Source organism: Rhinopithecus roxellana, chromosome 9 (assembly GCF_007565055.1).
Source record: "Rhinopithecus roxellana isolate Shanxi Qingling chromosome 9, ASM756505v1, whole genome shotgun sequence".
Taxonomy (NCBI): domain Eukaryota; kingdom Metazoa; phylum Chordata; class Mammalia; order Primates; family Cercopithecidae; genus Rhinopithecus; species Rhinopithecus roxellana.
In genome coordinates this window covers 65,875,583-65,894,942 of record NC_044557.1, presented here as the reverse complement: position 1 = coordinate 65,894,942, position 19,360 = coordinate 65,875,583, and the positions used below count along the sequence as shown (strand labels likewise).

The following is a 19,360-nucleotide window of genomic DNA, read 5'->3' as shown; positions in this document are numbered from 1 at the left end:
TGCACTATAGTCTGAGAGTATGGTTGGTATGATTTTGATATTTTTGAATTTATTGAGACTTGCTTTACAGTTGAGCACATGGTTAATCATAGAGTATGTTTCATGTGCAGGTGAGAAGAATATATATTCTATACTTGATGGATGGAGTATTCTGTAGATATCTGTTAGTTCTTATTGGTCAAGTGTCAAATTTAAGTCCAGAAATTCTTTATTAGTTTTCTGCCTTGATGATCTGTCAATGGGGTATTAAAGCTCCCTACTATTATTGTGTGACTGTGTGAGTCTTTTTGTAGGTCTAGAAGTACTTGTTTTATGAATCTGGGCGCTCTGATGTTGGGTGCATATATATTTAGGATAGTTAAGTCTTCTTGTTTAATTGAACTTTTTATTGTTATATAATGCCCTTCTTTGTCCTTTTTCACTGTTGTTGGTTTAAAATCTGTTTTATCTGATAAAAGAACAGCAACTCCTGCTTTTTGTTTTGTTTTGTTTTCTGTTTGCATGGTAAATCTTTCTCCAACCCTTTACTTTGAGCCTATGGGTCTCTTGAAGACAGCAGACAATTGGGCCTCATTCTTTTATCCAGTTTGCCATTCTGTGCCTTTTAAGTGCAAGCATTTAAACCATTTGCATTCAAGTAATAGTGATATGTAAGGTTTTGATCCTATCATAAGTTGTTAGCTGGTTGCTTTGTAGTTTCTATTTTGTAGTTGTTTTATAGAGTCTGTGGGCTATGTACTTAACAGTGCTTTTGTGGTAGCAAGTATCATTCTTTTGTTTCCATGTTTAGAACTCCCTTAAGGATCTCTCATAAGGCTGATCTAGTGGTAATGAATTCCCTTAGCACTTGCTTGTCTGGAAAATATTTTGTTTAAATATTTTATTTAATATTTTATTTAAATATTTTATTTATTTAACCTTCCTTTATGAAGCTTAATTTGGTGGGATAATTCTTTTTTGGATATCCCTAAACTTTGATATGTCTAGAAGGCAGCTCATCTGGTGCTTGCTCTGAACTGAAAACGAAGGCCCACATTCTTGAGTATTCCTTCACTTAACTCTCATATCCTCTTCCAAGGAGTTATAAATATTAACAAGAAGTCCATTCCAGGTTCCCCATTGTTTCAGTCTCTGCTTTCTTTTCTCAGGGAGTCCATTTTGCTGAACCTCACATCCACCCCAACCTGCACTCTCTTTTCCAAAACACATTATTAACAAGTAATAAACCATGTCATGGGACATCAGTCTCCCAGTGTTCTGCCATTAAAATAGGTGGGATAATGACCTCAGGACAAAGATCTCTTAAAGACATTTGCATTCACCATTATTGTTTTGCATGTTTTCTTTCAGATTATCTCAACTTTGGTCTCCTGGGACCACTCATTGGTGACAGTCAGAAAGTAAGTGTACATTTAAAATTTTCTTCTTAGCTGTAAATAGAAATCTCAGTTTTGTTCAGTGGTTTTCACAAGAGACCATTCTGTTCAAATGTTTTATCAAGAATAGTAGCATAATGAATGGGAGTTTCATATATATAAAAGATACTAAAGACCCTTTAAAAAATTTATGGAAATGATAAATAAATAGAAACAAAGTAAATAAGGTACTGCCTGCCTATCACCTTTGAATATTACTTATAGCATAATAAAGTATATTTGCAGCCACTGAGTGGAGTAGTTTTTACGTAACATCTTCATCCCAGGCAGCTGCCAGAGTCTCCTCAAGGGGCACATTACAATAGCCTCCTCCTTTATGTTAAATTGGGTCATATTCCAAGAGGTATCTCAAATGGCATTAAGCACCAATTAACAGATATCAGATAGTCTGTCACCTAATGGGAACATAACAGATTTGTATTAGAGAATGAACATGTGGGTGAATTAATTCATCAATTTGTGTGACAGCTCTGCAAAGTCCTCACCACTGCGAGGCAATGTAGGAGTTAGCTCCAAATCTAACTCCAATGTGGTTAGCTCCAAATCTGGATCCAGATACTTGAGTTCAGTTTCAGCTCTGTCGGTTACTATCTGGGTGACTATGGAACATATCCAAATGTCTCTGTTTCTTGGTTTTTTCATCCACAAAATGGGACTAATACCACCTATCTTGTTGTTAGGAGGTTATTACGAAGATTAAATGAGTTAATATTTTCAAAGTGCTTAAAACAGTGCCTGGCACATGGTAATCACTGCAAAAATGTTTGTCAAATACGTTAAAATAAATTAAGAATGTAGGGACATTCCAAGATCCCATATTTAGAGATTGAAAAACTGGTTTGGTCTGGAAGCAAACAATACATACCTATTTCCCATACCTTGGTTTCTAATACTATTTTCCAATGAAATGAACCAGGATTCCTTGGAGAAATGGCTGATTTAAGACTGTGACAGAAAATATAGAAGATGAGCCTGGAGCATCTTGTAGTGCTATAAAGTAAAGGAGTGCACAAAATAAAAATCCACAATGATGGTTGTATGTGAAAAGAATACAGGACCCAATCAAAAGTACTTTCAATGTCCAAAGATGGAAAATTCAAGCAAAGAAAGTTAGAATTAGGATATCACTTAAAGTACAAAATACATATCTATACTGATGTAAATACATGATTGAATAAATAAATGAAGATAGTGTGGAAGAATTCCAAATAATGTATGTAAGATACTCTGCCTTTCAGGGGGTAAAGCATAACCCTCCCTGGGGGCTGCACAGAATGACTTTCTTTCAAAGAGTATAGTAAAGAAAGGGAGGGGGAAAAGTAACTTCACAATGGAGAAACCGGAGCAAACGCTATCTCAAGCCAGGTGATGAAGGTTAACATCAGCAGTGGCAGGTCACACTGGTAGTAGGTACCCTTGACATGATGTGATGAGAAGAGCACTTTGCCTTTGTGATCTTCCTCTCCAAAATACTTGATCTAAGTCTAATCATGAGAAAAGCATAAGGCAAATTCTAATAGAGTGACATGCTACAAAATATCTGACCAGTACCCCTCAAAGCTGTGAAGGTCATCAGAAACAACTGAAGTCTGAGAGATAGTCACAATCAAGAGAAGCCTAAGGAGAGATGATGACTCAATGTAATGTGGGATCCTGGACCAAAAACAGGACATTAGGTAAAAACTAAGAAAATTTGACTAAAGTATGGAGTTTAGTTAACAATAATGTATCAACATTGGTTCATTAAATATGATAAATGTACCATGCTAACGTAAGATGTTAATATTTGGGAAAACTGAGTATGGGGTATACAAGAACTTTCTGTATTATCTTTATAATTCTGTAAATCTAAAACTGTTTGAAAATAAAACATTTATTTAAAAAAACACTTAAGTAGGCCAGGCACAGTGGCTCACGCCTGTAATCCCAGCACTTCGGGAGGCTGAGGCAGGTGGATCACGTGAGGTTGGGAGTTCGAGACCAGCCTGACCAACATGGAGAAGCCCCATCTCTACTAAAAATACAAAATTAGCTGGGCATGGTGGCGCATGCCTGTAATTCCAGTTACTCAGGAGGCTAAGGCAGGAGAATTGCTTGAATCCAGGAGGCGGAGGTTGTGGTGAACCGAGATCACACCATTGCACTCCAGCTTGGGCAACAAGAGCGAAACTCTGTCTCAAAACAAAACAAAACAGTTAAGTAAACACACCAAAACCAAAAACAACAAAAATGAAAACAAACAAAAAAACTGGTTTAGGGGTATACCTTCCAATTTTTAAGTACCAAAATGAAAGTATTTTGATATTTTGAAAAATGTTGAATCCAATTCATTTGTGTTTCAAGACTCACTGATGGAGAATGATATTCTGCATTCAAGTTTTGACTTGAATAAAGGTATACACACGTATAAAGCATTCTGCTATATTTCTGTTATCCTCAACAGCAGGAAGAAAATAATAATTGGCAAAACAGAGCTTTTTTTCAAGAATGGCTGTTATTTGAGTGCAAAGTGGATTATGACATGTGTTGGTTGTATATTGCTACATAACAAATTGCCACAAATATAGTGACTTAAAACAATGTGTATTTGTTATGCTCCGTCTTCTTGGGGTCAGGAGTCTAAGTACAGCTTGGGCCTCTGCTTAGGGTCTTGGAAAGGTGTCATCAAGGTCTTGACTGTGCTGTGTTCTTGTCTGGAGCTTGGGTTTTTTTCTTCTAAGCTCACGTAGCTGTTGGCAGAATCCAGCTGAGATTGTAGGACTGAGGTTCCCACTTTATTTCTGGCAGTCACCTGGGTCACTCTCATGTCCTAGGAATCGCCCACAGCTTCTTCCCACGTGGCATCTCACAGGCTTGTCACAACATGACAGCTTATGCCTTCAACCTCTGCAGGAGAAACTCCCATTGCAGCCTGCTAAGACATCAAGGCAGTGAAGTATTCAATGAAAGCATTGACTATGCCGTATTCCATTTGCTAAAAAGCAAGTCACAGGTTGTGCCTGCACTCTGTGGGAGGGGATTACATAAGACATGACTCAGTGGGGATCACCTGAGGGTGTGTCCACTACAGTATGAGAGTTACAAAACAGATGCATGCGGCTGGGCGTTGGGATTCCACCACAGGTGAGCAAACCAAAGGAGAGGCAAATCAGAAATGCTTGCTTCTTGCTTTCAAGCAAACTATAGTTCGAGGTAAATAAATAGATTTCACCTCTTCTCCCCAACAGAGTTGTTAAAAAATACTTCTAAATACTCCTCAAAGTTATCAAGTGAGAATTAGGATTATCTGAAGATGAAGGAGTCGGAGAAAAAGATTTGGAGACAGCTCATAAATACATCATCATTTCCCTGACTAATACTTTCTCTTTTTTAGTGAGGAAATTTGCACAAAAATATGTTCTTAACTCCATAGCAACAATGTCTATGCACCTTAATAACTCATTTTATGAAAGTTCAAATAACATGATCTCATTTTCAACTTTTCATGACTTAATTTTTTTTTTTTTGAGACTGTTTAGTTTTTTAATGCTTATATTTTTAAATTCTGCTTGCCAATAATTAATACAATGATACTGTTTAGTTTTTTTTAATATTTTACATGATGTTTGTAAATTTCATATTTTAAATGTATTCAATAATTATTTTCACTAGTTTCTTTTTTTTTTTTTGAGATGGAATCTCGCTCTATTGCCCAGGCTGGAGTGCAGTGGCACGATCTCGGCTCACTGCAAGCTCCGCCTCCCAAGTTCACGCCATTTTCCTGCCTCAGCCTCCCGTGTAGCTGGGACTACAGGCGCCCGCCACCGCACCCAGCTAATTTTTTGTATTTTTTAGTAGAGACAGGGTTTCACCGTTTTAGCCAGGATGGTCTCGATCTCCTGACCTCGTGATCCGCCCGCCTCGGCCTCCCAAAGTGCTGGAATTACAGGTGTGAGCCACCGTGCCCGGCCCTACTAGTTTCTTTTTATGAGTTCTGAATCCTTTTCTTATAAAATATGAATTACAAAAATACTGGCATGGCCATTTGGCTCCAGCATTGTAATCACCACCCAGATTTTTAGGACCTCAAAAATATTTATTTTTCCTGATTGTTCTTTAGAACACTAAACTGTCTCAGAAATCCTTCTATTTAGGTATCTGAAGTGCAAGTTTCTGCTTGCATCTGGAAATAAAGCACAAGAACCCTTATTAGACCTTGTGTCTAATTGTGGGTTTGGATCATGTCATCACTGTGTCTATGAATATCCAGAGAGGTTACTACAAACCTCTTAGGGGACTGAAGCAGAAACCTTTGCGATTTTTGTCTCAGATATGCAGCCACCATGAAGAAAGCAGGTAACCTGTGGATACGCAGCTCATTAGTAGCCAAGATGAAATGAAAAGGAAATATATATTCAATCATTCAATTAATAAACTCACAAGAGGGGCTAGGTGCCATGGCTCATACCTGTAATCCCAGCACTTTGGGAGGCCGAGGTGGCGGATCACTTGTGGTCAGGAATTCGAGACCAGCCTGGCCAACATGGCAAAACCCCGTCTCTACTGAAAATACAAAAATTAGCCAGGCATGGTGGCGTATGCCTGAAGTCCCAGGTACTAGGGAGCTTGAAGTGGGAGGATCACTTGAACCTAGGAGGCAGAGGTTGCAGTGAGCCGAGATCGTGCCATTGTACTCCAGCCTGGGCGGCAGAGTCAGACTCTGGCTCAAAAAAATAAAAAAGAAAAAAAGAAATTCACAAGAGGAAGGATTTCTTGTGGCCTCCTTCTCCCCTTCTCTCTCTTTTTTTTTTTTTTTTTTTTTCAAGTCTCTACATGACTGTATTTTTCTTTTTTCTACTCGTTCACAATAAGCCTGAGGTTGTAGCTATTGGTTCCTCTTATGCCAAGGGGTACAAAGGATTGTTATTCAGCATTGTGAGAACATGATCACCTGTAGCTATTGGTAAAATAACTCATTTAGCACATAAAGGTCAGAGCTTACCTGCTTCCTTCTTTCCTCCCTGGGGTTGTTTTCTTTGTATGAATTAAATAAAGGGGTCTTTTTTGAAAATAGGAAGTAGATTAGAGTAAATAGAAGTAACCTTTCCTGTTTGTGAAGGAGGCATTCAGTGAAAGCTCAGAGCAAGTGCATTTATCTTTAGCTGGAAGGTCACAGAGCAAAACGATTCTTGATCAGGGCTAAATTCATGGAAAGTCTTAGGATTTCTCAAGGTCATTGGCCTGTAGTGGTCATCAAAGCTCTTTCTCATGGTTTTAACTGAGCTTCACCAGGGATTTAGGTTTGCTTAGTGGTTTTATCAGGTATATTTGCCATGTATCTTAATATATAAATCTGGTACACGCACCTTTTACCAAAATTCTGGGTCTATTTATTATGTGAATAGAACAACCACTAGATCTTCTTGTCACAAGAGCTGGGTTTATTCTGAAGTAATGCATTTTATAAATAGTATCTTTGTACATTGTATCTGTCTTTCCATTTTGTTTCTAGACCATCCTAGCATCCTTTCTGTATTACAGTGGTTAAATCCGCATTGGGCTTCCTTGTTAGGGAGTGCCTAGGTAGCACGTGGCTGTGGCAATCTGGGAAGACAAACATTCACCAACTCATTTGTTATTTCTCTTTATTTGGTGCTATTCTTGGGGCCCTGGGTCCCCGAAATTACCTCCTCTCATTCTGAGCTCTCCTTTCCTGGGATTTCCTATTACATATGTATTCTGTATTTGGTCATCCCTGTCTTATTTCCCCATTGTTTGCTATTGATACTTTTTCTCGCCAGACACTGTAAGCTCTTGGAGGGCAAGGTCCCTGCCTTCTTGTCTTTTATGCCATCACAGTACTTGGTGACCTCAGCACTTGATGCCCACCTGCCACCATCCCTCATACCTCCTCCTCTCACATCGGATCAAAACACTGTTTCCTCAAGTCAAGTAAAAACTTACATACCTTCCATTTGCCCTGCCCTGTGCTCAGGGCCACAGAGGTGGGGCCAGCCAAGCAAAACTTCCACACCTGTCCTAGAACCTCCCATCCTCTTCTCAGGACCACTTTTCCCATCTCAGAGGCCCTACGCTCCTTTCTGGGCATTTCTCCTGTGTCTCATTCTCTGACATCTTTATCCTCACTGAGGTCTCAGTATAGGATTGCCCCTCCTAGGGCAATCATGTTCTCAGAGAGTGATCCTGAAGACTAGAAAGACTCCAGGCCCAAAATAATGCCCTCCCAATGGTGAAATTCTAGGCACCATGATAGGCAATGGTGGAGACATGATTAACCCATCCTTGTCCAGCCTCCCTTAAATCACATCACATAGGTAGATGCATACTTTGCTTGCTATGGGTCTACCCTGTCTAGGAACTATTAAAAACCGGAAATGTCGATCTCTGTTCTTAAAATGTAAATAACCTAGCAGGGGCATTACACTAAACATGCCTATAGAGAAAGATGAATGTACTGTTTAAGAGGTGTTCTAATCACATAATCCTGGGTTCTTGCCTCAGTTTCTCTATACTAGCTGTTTAACCTTGGGCAAGTTTCTGAAAATTTCAGAGGCTAATTTTCTTTATCAATAACACTGGGATAACAAAGCCTGTTCTGAGGTGGTTATGAAAATTCAATGAGATAATTATATGAGATAGTATATGAGATAATTATATGCAATTTTTGGTACATAGTAAGTAGCATGACACTTGTGCCATCAATAAGCTTGAGCAAGGCAGTGTGGAAGTCTGAGGCTGAGAACAGGAGTATGGAGCAAGGCAGTGATGAAGGTGCAGGAGGCTGGAGGGCTTCACAGGAGGACATTTCTTTGGTTCATGGGAAGCACTGAGTGTTGTCCAGTATCTGTGCCTGCACAGGGTGGATACTTCATCCTTTGATCAATTCTTGGAAGCAACCTGCTGAGGAGTGCTGAAAAGTATGAGTGGAACCTGTCAAAAGACAAAATTACAATAAATTTAGTTGAAAAATTGAATTGGCTTTTATTTGTGATTTTAGACTCAGGCACCATCTCATTCTATAAAATAGAATGGGTGCTCTGATGGGCTCAACAGGAGGGGGCTTATAGGCAGTAAAAGGCTGAAGAAAGCAGAAACAGGGAACAAAAAGCAGACCAGTCACTTCAAAGACCACCTTGAAAAAGATCACTTTCCTTATAGAGTTAAAACAGAGGAGAATTCTTTATTATGCTGGCTCAGGTAAACTGGGCCTCTTCTGATTGGTTGCTATGAATCTCTTGATTTTTGGAAAACTGGCCCATTTCAAAGTTCAGTTTGATGATGTGGCACTTAGCACAAGTGACTCCATTTTGATTTGGTCTGGTCTGTTGGGGCCTAGTGCAGGAGCCTAATCCAAAATAATGACCTTCTTTAAATTTTTGTTTAATAAACCCATGCACATTATCACTCTCCAGCTCGAGGGATAAAGGTAGCTTCCTTCCTTATTGTAGCTGTTTATTTCTAAGTCTGTCTCCTCCGTTGGACTATGTGGTCCTCCAAGCAGGGATCTGACAGTTCATTCCTGTTATCTTCAGGTCATGAGTATGAGTACATGCTCAGTGCTTAATAACTGGTAGAATTATTGAAAGGGTAGAAGATACAGGAGTTTTATTGCATGAAATCTTCTAACAACACCAGTGATCATATGATGCATTTACTAAGACTTAGTACAAGGATGTGAACATATTTTTACTGCAGGCAAGAACATGGTTCCGTGAAATGAAAGATGGAAATATTGTGGTTTGTGGTTCTCCAAAACAACATTGTTTGTGGGGTCAGAGGAAGAAAAAATATGTGACTTAGGAAAGTTGCAACAGTCTTGAAAATGCTGGGTTTGCTGCTTGTTGAGAAAGAAAACCAAACAACACCCTCCCCTCAAAACTCCCAAGCACATAAAACTGGAAGAAGAGCCTGTGTAAAATCAAGCCGGATGCCAAAAGGGACGGGTTGGCAGATTGGAATGGATCATTGCAAATTCCTGCAGCCACCTGGCATGTGATTTAACACTTCTCTGAGCTTTTGTTTTTCCATGCTATTCGGGGCTGAATTTATTCCTATCTTATTGTCCTTGTCAAAAGCAACGATTTCTTAAAAGGCTGTGTATTTTCTTTCCATTCTTGTTTACACCTTACTGTCCTGCTGTTTACAAGATTGGTCTCTCACACTCTGCCTGGGGTGTTTTCTATTCTTGTGTAGTTAAAATTGCCAGAGGAGTTTTTTGAGCTGCTCTATTTTAAAGAATGGGGGAGCCCTGCTGCCTTGTGGAATCCCAACATGGCATGGCATCTCCCCAATAAAAGAGGCACATAGCTATTATGAACTTGTGACCAACTGTGAAACTTTGCACATTCAAGTATTTTAAATGCTTGAAAGTGCCTGCTGTGCATCTTGTTACAGAGATATAATACCAGACGTGCTTCTCACATGGGCTGATGACTCCTTGGAAGTTGCCTGGAGAAGCATGAAATGTAATTTCTTTCCAAAGTGGAGCACTTGCCATCTTCTCCCTAGCACTGGGTTGGAAATAATGTTCTATTGCCTCCTGTCCCGTCCCCTCTGCGGGCTGTCGTAATTAAATGAAATGATGGATACAAAGTCCTTTACTTCTAGGCACTTAGTAGGAGTTTAATAAAATATACTAAGTGCCACTAGGCACTTACTAACCCCAGTCACCCTTTGGAAGGAAAACTAAGTAAATCATTCATCAGAAGCTTGGTTTAGGCTGGGGTCAGCCAACAGTGGCACTTAGTAGGAATTTTAAAAAGTATTTAATGAAATAGTTAATAAAATAATACCATTTATTAAATTATTTAATAAAATAAAATAATAAAATTTAATAAAACTCATATTTTATTGTCTCTCTTTAACATATTATGTCTCTCTTTAACATATCCTTTAAGAAGTGGCTCTAGAGAGTATGGCACAAGAGTTTCTACATGTTTCAAATTTACCTGCATATGGAGTGGATCCAAATAAGTGAAAATGGCATCAAAGTAGCCAAGAGGAAAGATCTAGTGCAAAGGTAACATTAAACAGCTGCCTATAATTCTCCTAAATGGGCATAGATGTTGACGATGATGACGAGGTTGTTGCAGGGCTGAGACTAGAGAAGGTGAGTAGGACATTTGCTTTTGTGCAAAATTAGAAGGTGACAAAAACTCCATAATCAAAATAAATAGCACTTAGCACAATGTTTTTAAAAAATTGAATGCAAAGCATCCATGATGGACAAAAGATCAACGTTTTAAATAAAGATAGGATCAATAACCATGCTGTGCAGAGTCACATTGGAACCCAGGGCAAAAGAAGAAATCAGTAATAGCGATCCTGTCTTAATTTAAAATGTTGATACTTTATTCATCATGAATGTCTTCATTTATTTTGATTTTCTTTAAAACATTGCATTAAAATGTTACTTATGTAGATTTATGCTTTTGTGACACCACCTTAAATCTTGCGCCTAAAAGCGGACTGCTCACCTATCTGGCCTCTCCATGCCCTTGCCCTGGGGTGACGTCCACTAGGCGAGGAGGAAAGTCCCAAAGCGGCCTTCAGATATCCACTGCTTATTTTCTCTTGACCAACTCTGTAGTCCTGAGTTTAGTTTAACTATGATCTCATGAAAAGACTACACCAACTGAAATTCTGATGTTTTTCCCAATCAAGTGACTGCAATGAAAGGTATAGTTTGGAAGGAGAACTAAGTAAATCATTCATCAGAAGCTTGGTTTAGGCTGGGGTCAGCAAACAATGGCTGGCATCCTGGCTGGTTGCTTTGCAGGTAAACTTTTATAGGCACACAGGCCCACTCATTTGTTTTTGTGTCAACCATGGCCATTTCTGTGCTTCAATGGCAGAGTTGAGTCATTGCAACCAGAGACCGTACGGTATGCAAAGCCAAAAATATTTACCATGTGGCCTATTGCAGAAAGAGGTTGCAAGCTTCTGATCTAGGTTATTAAAGCACCCGGATGTTCTTGGATCAGAATGTGGTTTTGGCAGTGATTTAGAACTTCCAGTTGTTTGGAGATTATATATCAGAAAATTCAAGGATGTTTACAAAGAATTATCTGTAAGAAGTGAGGTAAATGGGGGAGGGATTAGAGTTCAAAAAGTAAATTGAGAGAAGCAGCAGGTGTGGTCTGTGTCTGTCTCTGCCCTGTGGAGTTCCATCAGGGCCCAGCTGTGATTTGAGATCGTAGAGATATTAGATACTTACATGAACTTGACATCACCCATAATTGATGGTAAGCAAACAATGAGTTTGTGAAAAACTGCATTCATTTGCATAAATGAATCACATAAATGATTCATGGATTTAATTACTTCATTCTGTTAATGTGGTCAATTTCAAATTGACTTACTTCACTAATTCAGCAAGCATTTATGGAGCATCTATTTATGCAGAAACCGTATGAGTCTCCTTCAAAGTAGTCTACATCTAAGTCTGAGTGTCAGCAAATAAAGATAGGGAGGCCCTGGAATCATATTCTGATGCTCCTTGAATTTGGGGTGCATAGAGGAGACCACAGGGAGAGAAGAAGAGAAAAAAGGCTCATTGAAGGTTCTGGATCCTGGCTAGGGAGCTTCAACTTTAACCAGTAGCCAGTCAGAAGCTTCCTTGATCAAGGGAGTGGCATGGCCACATCTGCACTTTAATTAGGATGTTAATTGAGTGGTGGTGTGTGGAGGGGTAGAGGGTGGTTATAAGTAGAAGTTGGGGGACTAGTCAGAAGGCAATGTAAACAGTGTGGGATGGTTTGTAGACTTACAGAAATGGCAGAGACCTCAAGTCAGTGGCATCCATGGAAATGGAAGGAAAGATACATCTGAGAGAAAGTTGGTTAGGGTAAAACCAATAAGTGCTCAGCCACTTGCTGAGGTCGGCCTCCTGAATTTGGAGTTGAAGTGATTGGGAGGCTGGAGAAGGGAAGAAATAGAGAGTCCAGATAGAAAAGCAAGTGGAGGGGTCAAAAAATACCCCCGGGGAAAAGAGAAGAGAAGAGAAGAGAGAGAGAGAGAGAGAGAGAGAGAGAAGTGGAGAGGAGAGAGATTGGTGCTAGAGATAAAGATTGGGAAGTTATCTGAGAAAAGATAATCGTAGAAGCCATGGGCATAGAAAACATCAACAAGGGAAGAAGTTAGAGAATGGAGATGAGCTCTGAAGAAACAACTATGGTAGGATTGTCAGATTAAAAAATAGGGAGCTCAGTTAACATTAACACTGAATTTTAGATCAACAAAGAATAAAGTTTTAGTGTAAGAATGTTCCATGCAATATAAAAATTTTTCATTATTGATCTGAAATTTAAATTTAATTGGGTTTTCTATATCTTTTTTTGCTAAATGTGGCCACCTTTGATTGTGGGGATTACTCTTATTTATGGAATGGGCAAAAGAGAAGGAAACTGGAAGAGTCTAGGAATGGATAGATAGGTCCCAGGAGCACCAGGATGTTGCACTATCAGAAAATCAAAGGACAGAGTGGGTTTCAGAAGGGTAGAACAGAAAGCTCAAAGCTGTTGCGTTTGGCAACCTGGGAATCAGTTAGGGACCTTGCAGGAAGCAGACAGAGGTCTGGCTGCAATAGATTGAGTAAATATAGGAAGAATGATGAAAATAATCAGTTAGATCCTTCTTTTGGGATGCATGATGGAGAAGAGGAGAGAGATAGAATTGTAAAGGGTAATAAAATAGAAGGAAGGCTTACAGAATCACAGAGGCCAAGGCTGTTTTCCAGCTTTGGGGAAGGAGCCCAGAGAGGTGTTATCCTGAAGATGTAAGAGGGCTGGTGGTGAAGGGATGGAGTGAGATGTGGGTGATGCTGGAGGGGAGAGCAGGATATAAACGGAGGGATTAACCTTTCCATGAAGGATGCTCCCTCTTCATTGGAGTCATGAAGGAAGGAAGAGGGGAGATGGGAAAAGATGTGGTGATTTTGAAAGTAGGGAAGGAAGGCCTTTTGTTTCTTTTTGCTGTCAGACTGTGCTAGAGAGTGCATGATATGAAGGAGGGATTAGGGGAGTGGAGGGGGGTGGAAACTCAGGCTCAAAATACTCCTTTGCTGATTGCACAGGATAGATATGATGAGGAGCTCAAAGGTGCTTATAATTCATCCAACTGGAAGCAATTTATTTCCCTCATTTTGTGTCTTCTTCCAGCTCCAGAGATCCCTATCGATTCACAGCATAGCTGAATTACTCACCAGGGAAGGGAAAATAACAGAAACAGGATTGAACAGGCTTACTGTCCTTCATTTTATTCAGCCAGGAGACCCTGGCCTTAAAAGGATCAAGGCCATTTATGCTCATCCCTAGTCCTACAGAAGCACAACAGTGGGCATTTTGGGGAATGTGTGGGATTCCTAGTCTGGAATCTGTGTCTGCAGATTGTGTCATGTGGGGTTAATGGCTCTGCCATGTCACACCCAGCATACAAGGGACTCACAGATATACAGGAGACACACACTAACCCCAGTCACCCTTCTGTCTTTTAGAAGCTGAGATGAAAAGGCAGCCAGGCTATCATGCAAATGGGAGAGGATGAGACTGAGGAACAAAACAGCCTGCAATCTCTTAGCCACTTTTCCTCTCTGCTGGTAAGAGCAGGGATACTTTTGTGGCACAGGGAGGAGTCATTTGCAGAGCTAAGGAAACCTGGGAAGGCTGAGAGAGTGGTGTTTCAGGGAGGAGGTGGAGGAGTGCTGTCTAACCAGGGAAAGTCTTCAGTAGCTCCATCTCCAGAGAACAGCAACATTTCCAACTTCTCTACAGTCCTCATTCTCTCCCTCGCTCTCGCCCCAACGCAAAAGCACAAATGAAATTCCTAAACATAGCCTGGGTGTGATGGCTCACTCCTGTAATTCCAGCACGTTGGGAGGCCAAGGTGGGCGGATCATGAGATCAAGATATCGAGACCATCCTGGCCAACATGGTGAAACCCCGTCTCTACTAAAAATAAAAAAATTAGCTGGGCGTGGTGGCACATGCTTGTAGTCCCAGCTACTCGGGAGGCTGAGGCAGGAGAATCACTTGAACCCGAGAGGCGGAGGTTGCAGTGAGCTGAGATCATGCCACTCACTCCAGCCTGGTGACAGAGTGAGACTCCATCGAAAAAAAAAAAAAAAATTCCTAAAAGTAAACCACTGCGGTGTAGTTATTTTTAGTATTTGCTGTTAGTATTTACCAAGCCTTTCAGTGTTGATTTGTCTGCCCACTCATTTCTTTTCCTGCCTCTACGTGCTGGGCTTGGGATGGAAGGAGCACACGTAAGAAGCAGCTGGTGACCTCACAGAAATATGTCCTGGAGAGTAGAGGCTGTAGGCCTTTAAAATCGATCTTCTCCACCCCTGCCTTGCAGAGAAGAAAGAAAGGTCTTCACTCCGTTAGCCTTGGAGAGCAACGCAGTTGTTGGTGAAAGTGAAACCATTAGAATGTCTAGGTGGTGTGTAGTTAGGTTAAGGGCCCTGGTCGAAGAGCTGGGTCAGGGAATCCACACATGTGCACAATGTCATAACGCAAGCAAAAATGGGTCAGAGGCCAGGTAAGCAAGCAGAAAGCAGAAATTAGGAGGAAGCACATGCTGGGGGAGAGAAAAGTATAAAAAGCCATGTAATCAGTCAGGGATTTGAGGGAGCTGAAGGTTGAGAGTAAGATGAGTAGGGCTGGCTTTGAAAAGGCCAGAGGACGAGGTGGCGGGCGCCTGTAGTCCCAGCTACTCGGGAGGCTGAGGCAGGAGAATGGCGTAAACCCGGGAGGCGGAGCTTGCAGTGAGCTGAGATCCGGCCACTGCACTCCAGTCCGGGCGACAGAGCGAGACTCCACCTCAAAAAAAAAAAAAAAAAAAAAAAAAAAAAAGGCCAGAGGAGGAAAGCTCTGCAGCACTCTGATAAGCTACGGCCTAATGCTGCAACACTGCTTGTTCCTGCCTCGGCTGTGGGTCCAGTCACCTGGAGGCAGCCTTGCCCAGAGCAGCCACATTGCTCTGTAGGGGAGCTCTAGGGCATGTTCTAACAGAGGACTGTTGAAAGGAGCAGGACCAGTCCAAATATGAGTCACAATAGCCTGCATGGTTACTGGACCCCTGGCCAACCCATGAATGTATTCGTTTCTTAGGAAACGGAAAGAAGTTGTTTCCTTTTACTACTTCAAAAAACGTATTGGCTTCCTTTTTGCATTCTTTTCTTACTTCACTATTTTTTCCAATTTCTAGGAAAATGTAATGAATGAAGTAAAAAAAAAACAAGAAAAACCCTCAATGGATGGGCTAACATGAGAATGGAGTGAGTGGACAGAGGAAAGAATTGGTGAGCTTGTAAATAGAATAGTAGAAATTACCTTATCTTAGCAATAGATCAAATAGACTGAAGAAAAAAATGGCAGGGATCTATGGGAATATAAAAATTACCTAACGTGTGTCATCAAGAGAAGATAATAGGGTGGGTACAGTGGCTCATGCCTGTAAGCCCAGCACTTTGAGAGGCTGAGGTGGGTGGATCACTTGAGGTCAGGAGTTCGAGACCAACCTGGCCAATATGGTGATACCCCATGTCTACTAAAAATACAAAACTTAGCTGGGTGTGATGGTGCATGCTGGTAATCCCAGCTACTCGGGAGGCTGAGGCAGGAGAATCACTTGAACCTAGGAGGCTGAGGTTGCAGTGAGCCGAGATCGCGCCATTGCACTCCACCCTGGGCAACAAGTGTGAGACTCCATCTCAAAAAAAAAAAAAAAAAAAAAAAAAGAGATAAGAATAATACAAAGAATAAAAATGAGGTAAGTGCAATAAACTTTCCTTCTCCTCTTTTCTAAATTATATTTCCTGGTTAAAGCAAAAGATAGCACTATCTGATGTAGTTCTTGATGTACATAGATAAATATTTAAGAAAATTATTTTGTAAATGAGGAAGGGTAAAGGAATGTAAAGGGAGGTAAGAATTCTACCAATAGACTCTGGTAAGTTGTATATATTTATTGTAATAAGGAGAGCAAGCATTGAAAAAGCAAGACAAAGAGATATACCTAAAAACACTATAGATAAATAAAAATGGAATTCTTAAAAAGTCCTAAATACCCACAATAAGTCTAGAAAATAAAAATGAAGGAAAAAAAGTAGAGAACAAACAGGATGAACAGGAAACAACAAAAATGGTAGCTATTAGCCCAAGTATATCAATAATTACATTAACTATAAGTGGCCAAAATACACAAATGAAAGACGATTGACATAATGGATTAAAAAAAAAACCAACTATATGCTGTTTATAGGAAACTCCTGTCAGATATAACAATATAGGAGGATAAAAATTACAGAATGAAAAAAATCTTTTAATGAAATCTTTTAATGTAAATATTAATTTTTTAAAAAGCAGGAATAGCTATAGTAATGTTAAAGAAGACTTTAGAGAAAAGAAAATTACCAAGGACAGAGAGGGACATTATATAAAGATAAAAGGGCCAATTTATCAGAAAGACATAGCAAACATACATATTTTGCATGCAAACCCTAAATATATACCCAAAAATGTGAGCTGCAAAATATGTGAAACAAAACTGATAGAATAGAGAAACGAAATAGGCAAATTCACAATGAGAGTTAAAAACCTCAACACACCTCTCTCAATAACTGATAGAACAACTGGACAGAAAATCAGCAAACATAGAGAAGACCATAACATTATCAACCAACTAGATCTAATTTACATTTATACAATCCACCCAACAACAGAAGAATTGACTAACAAAATGTATACCAAAATATACCATAAACCATAAAACAAACCTCAACAAATTTAAAAGAATTGAAATTATACAAAATGTATTCTCTGGCTATAATCAAATCAGACTAGATATCCCTAGCAGAAAGTTGGCAGGAAAATCTCCAAACAGTTGGAAATAAACAACAAACTTTCAAATAGAATCTGTAGGTCAAAAAGGAAGTTTCAAAAAAATAAAAAATACATTAAAGTGAATGAAAATGAAAATACAACATCAAAATTCACGTGACTCAGCTAAAGCAGTTCTGAGAGGAAAATTTATAGCACTAATACAATGCTTACATTTGAAAAGAGGAAGGTCTCAAATTGATAATCTGAGCTCCTATCTGAAGAAACTGGTTTTTTAAGAAACTAGAAAAAGAAAGAGCCAAATAAACCCAAAGTAAGCATAAGAAAGGATATAATAAAGATAAAAGCAGAAATTAATAAAACTACAAGGAGAAAAACAATAAAGAAAATAAACAAAAAGCTAGTTCTTTGAAAAGAAAATTGATAAAACTTCAGCAACACTGACAAAGAAAAAAGAAAGAAGACATATATTGCCAGTGTCTGGAATTAAAAAGGGGACATCACTACAGACCTGCAGACATCAAAGAGAATAATAAGGACATTCTACAAATAACTACACATTTAAGTTTGACAACTTATATGAAATGAAGCAATTTTCCAGAAAGCACAAACTACCACAATTCATACAATATAAAATAGATAATTTTGATAGTCTTGTAACTGAGGAAATTGAATTAGTAATTTAGAAACTCCCAAAACAGAAAGTTCCAGGTCCAGATGGTTTCTCTAGAAAATTTCATAAAACATTTATAAAATAATTAATACCAATTCTCTACAACCTCTTCTAGAAAATAAAAGATGAGGAAGTATTTCCCAATTCATTTTATGAAACTGATATTATTTTGATACCAAAACTAGAAAAATCACAATAAAAGAAAAATAAAGACTACTCTTATAAAGATAGATGTGAGAATCCTAAAAATACTGGTAAATAGTGTTCAGTAATATATAAATGTAATTATATGCCATAACCAAGGGTGGTTTATTCTAGGAATAGAAGAATGGTTCAATATTTGAAAATCCTCAATGTGATTCACTATATAAACAGTCTAAAGAAAAAAATCACAATCATACTAATTGATGTACAGAAACCCATTTGACAAAATTAAACAACATTCATGGCAAAAACTCTCAGAGAAATAAAAATAGAAGAAATCTCCCTCAAATTGATAAAGAATGTCTATGAAAAACCTATAGCTAACATTGTATTTAATAGTAAAAGACTGAATTCCTTCTCCATAAGATCAGGTAAGGATGACTGCTCTCACCACTCCGATTCAATATAGTACTGAAAGTTTGACATGGTGCAATAAAGTAAGAAGAGCAAATAAAAGCGAAACAAATCAGAAAGGAAGAAATAAAACCATTCCTATTTGCAGGCGACATGATTGTCTACTAGAAAAATTCAATTTAATCTATAAAGAAAAAACATCCTAGAACTAATAAATGAGATTAGTTAGGTTGCAGGATGTAAGATAAACATATCAAAATCAATTGTACTTTTATATACTATCAATGTACACATGAATATCAAAATTAATTATACAATATCATTTACAATCTCTCAAAAACATATGGACTACATATGTATATATCTAACGAAACATTTATGGGATTTATATGCTGAAAACTACAAAATGCCAATAGAAGCAATCAAAAAGTATCTAAATAGTAGAGAAGTGTGGATTGGATTTGTGTTTGTGGATTGGAAGAGTCAACTTAGTAAAGATGTCAATTCTCCCCAAAATGATATTCAGATTCAGGTTTAATGAAATTCTTATAAAAATCCCAACAAGCATTTTGGAGACATATACAAGATTATTCTAAAATCTATATGAAAAGCAACTAGAATGTCTAAAATAATTTCAAAAAAGAAAAATAAAGTAGGAGAAATCACTGAACCTAATTTCAAAATTAGTATAGCTACCATAGTCAAGACTGTGTGGAATTAGCAAAAAGATTGATACATAGGACAGAACAGAGAACCTGAAAATAGTCACATATATGACACCCCAAAACTTAAAAAGCAACTCAAAATGGATCATACACTTAAAATAAAACATAAAACTAGAAAACTTGTAA

General features: G+C 38.8%; 1 protein-coding gene across 1 annotated transcript in view; it reads left to right on the top strand.

Annotated features, from left to right (window-relative positions):
• Positions 1-19,360, top strand: part of NCALD (neurocalcin delta) — a 478,271-nt gene that overhangs the window by 221,661 nt on the left and 237,250 nt on the right. Inside the window, exon 3 of the mRNA XM_030937324.1 lies at positions 1,351-1,400. The gene's annotated coding sequence lies outside the window, so the exon portion shown is untranslated. The remainder of the gene's footprint in view (positions 1-1,350; positions 1,401-19,360) is intronic.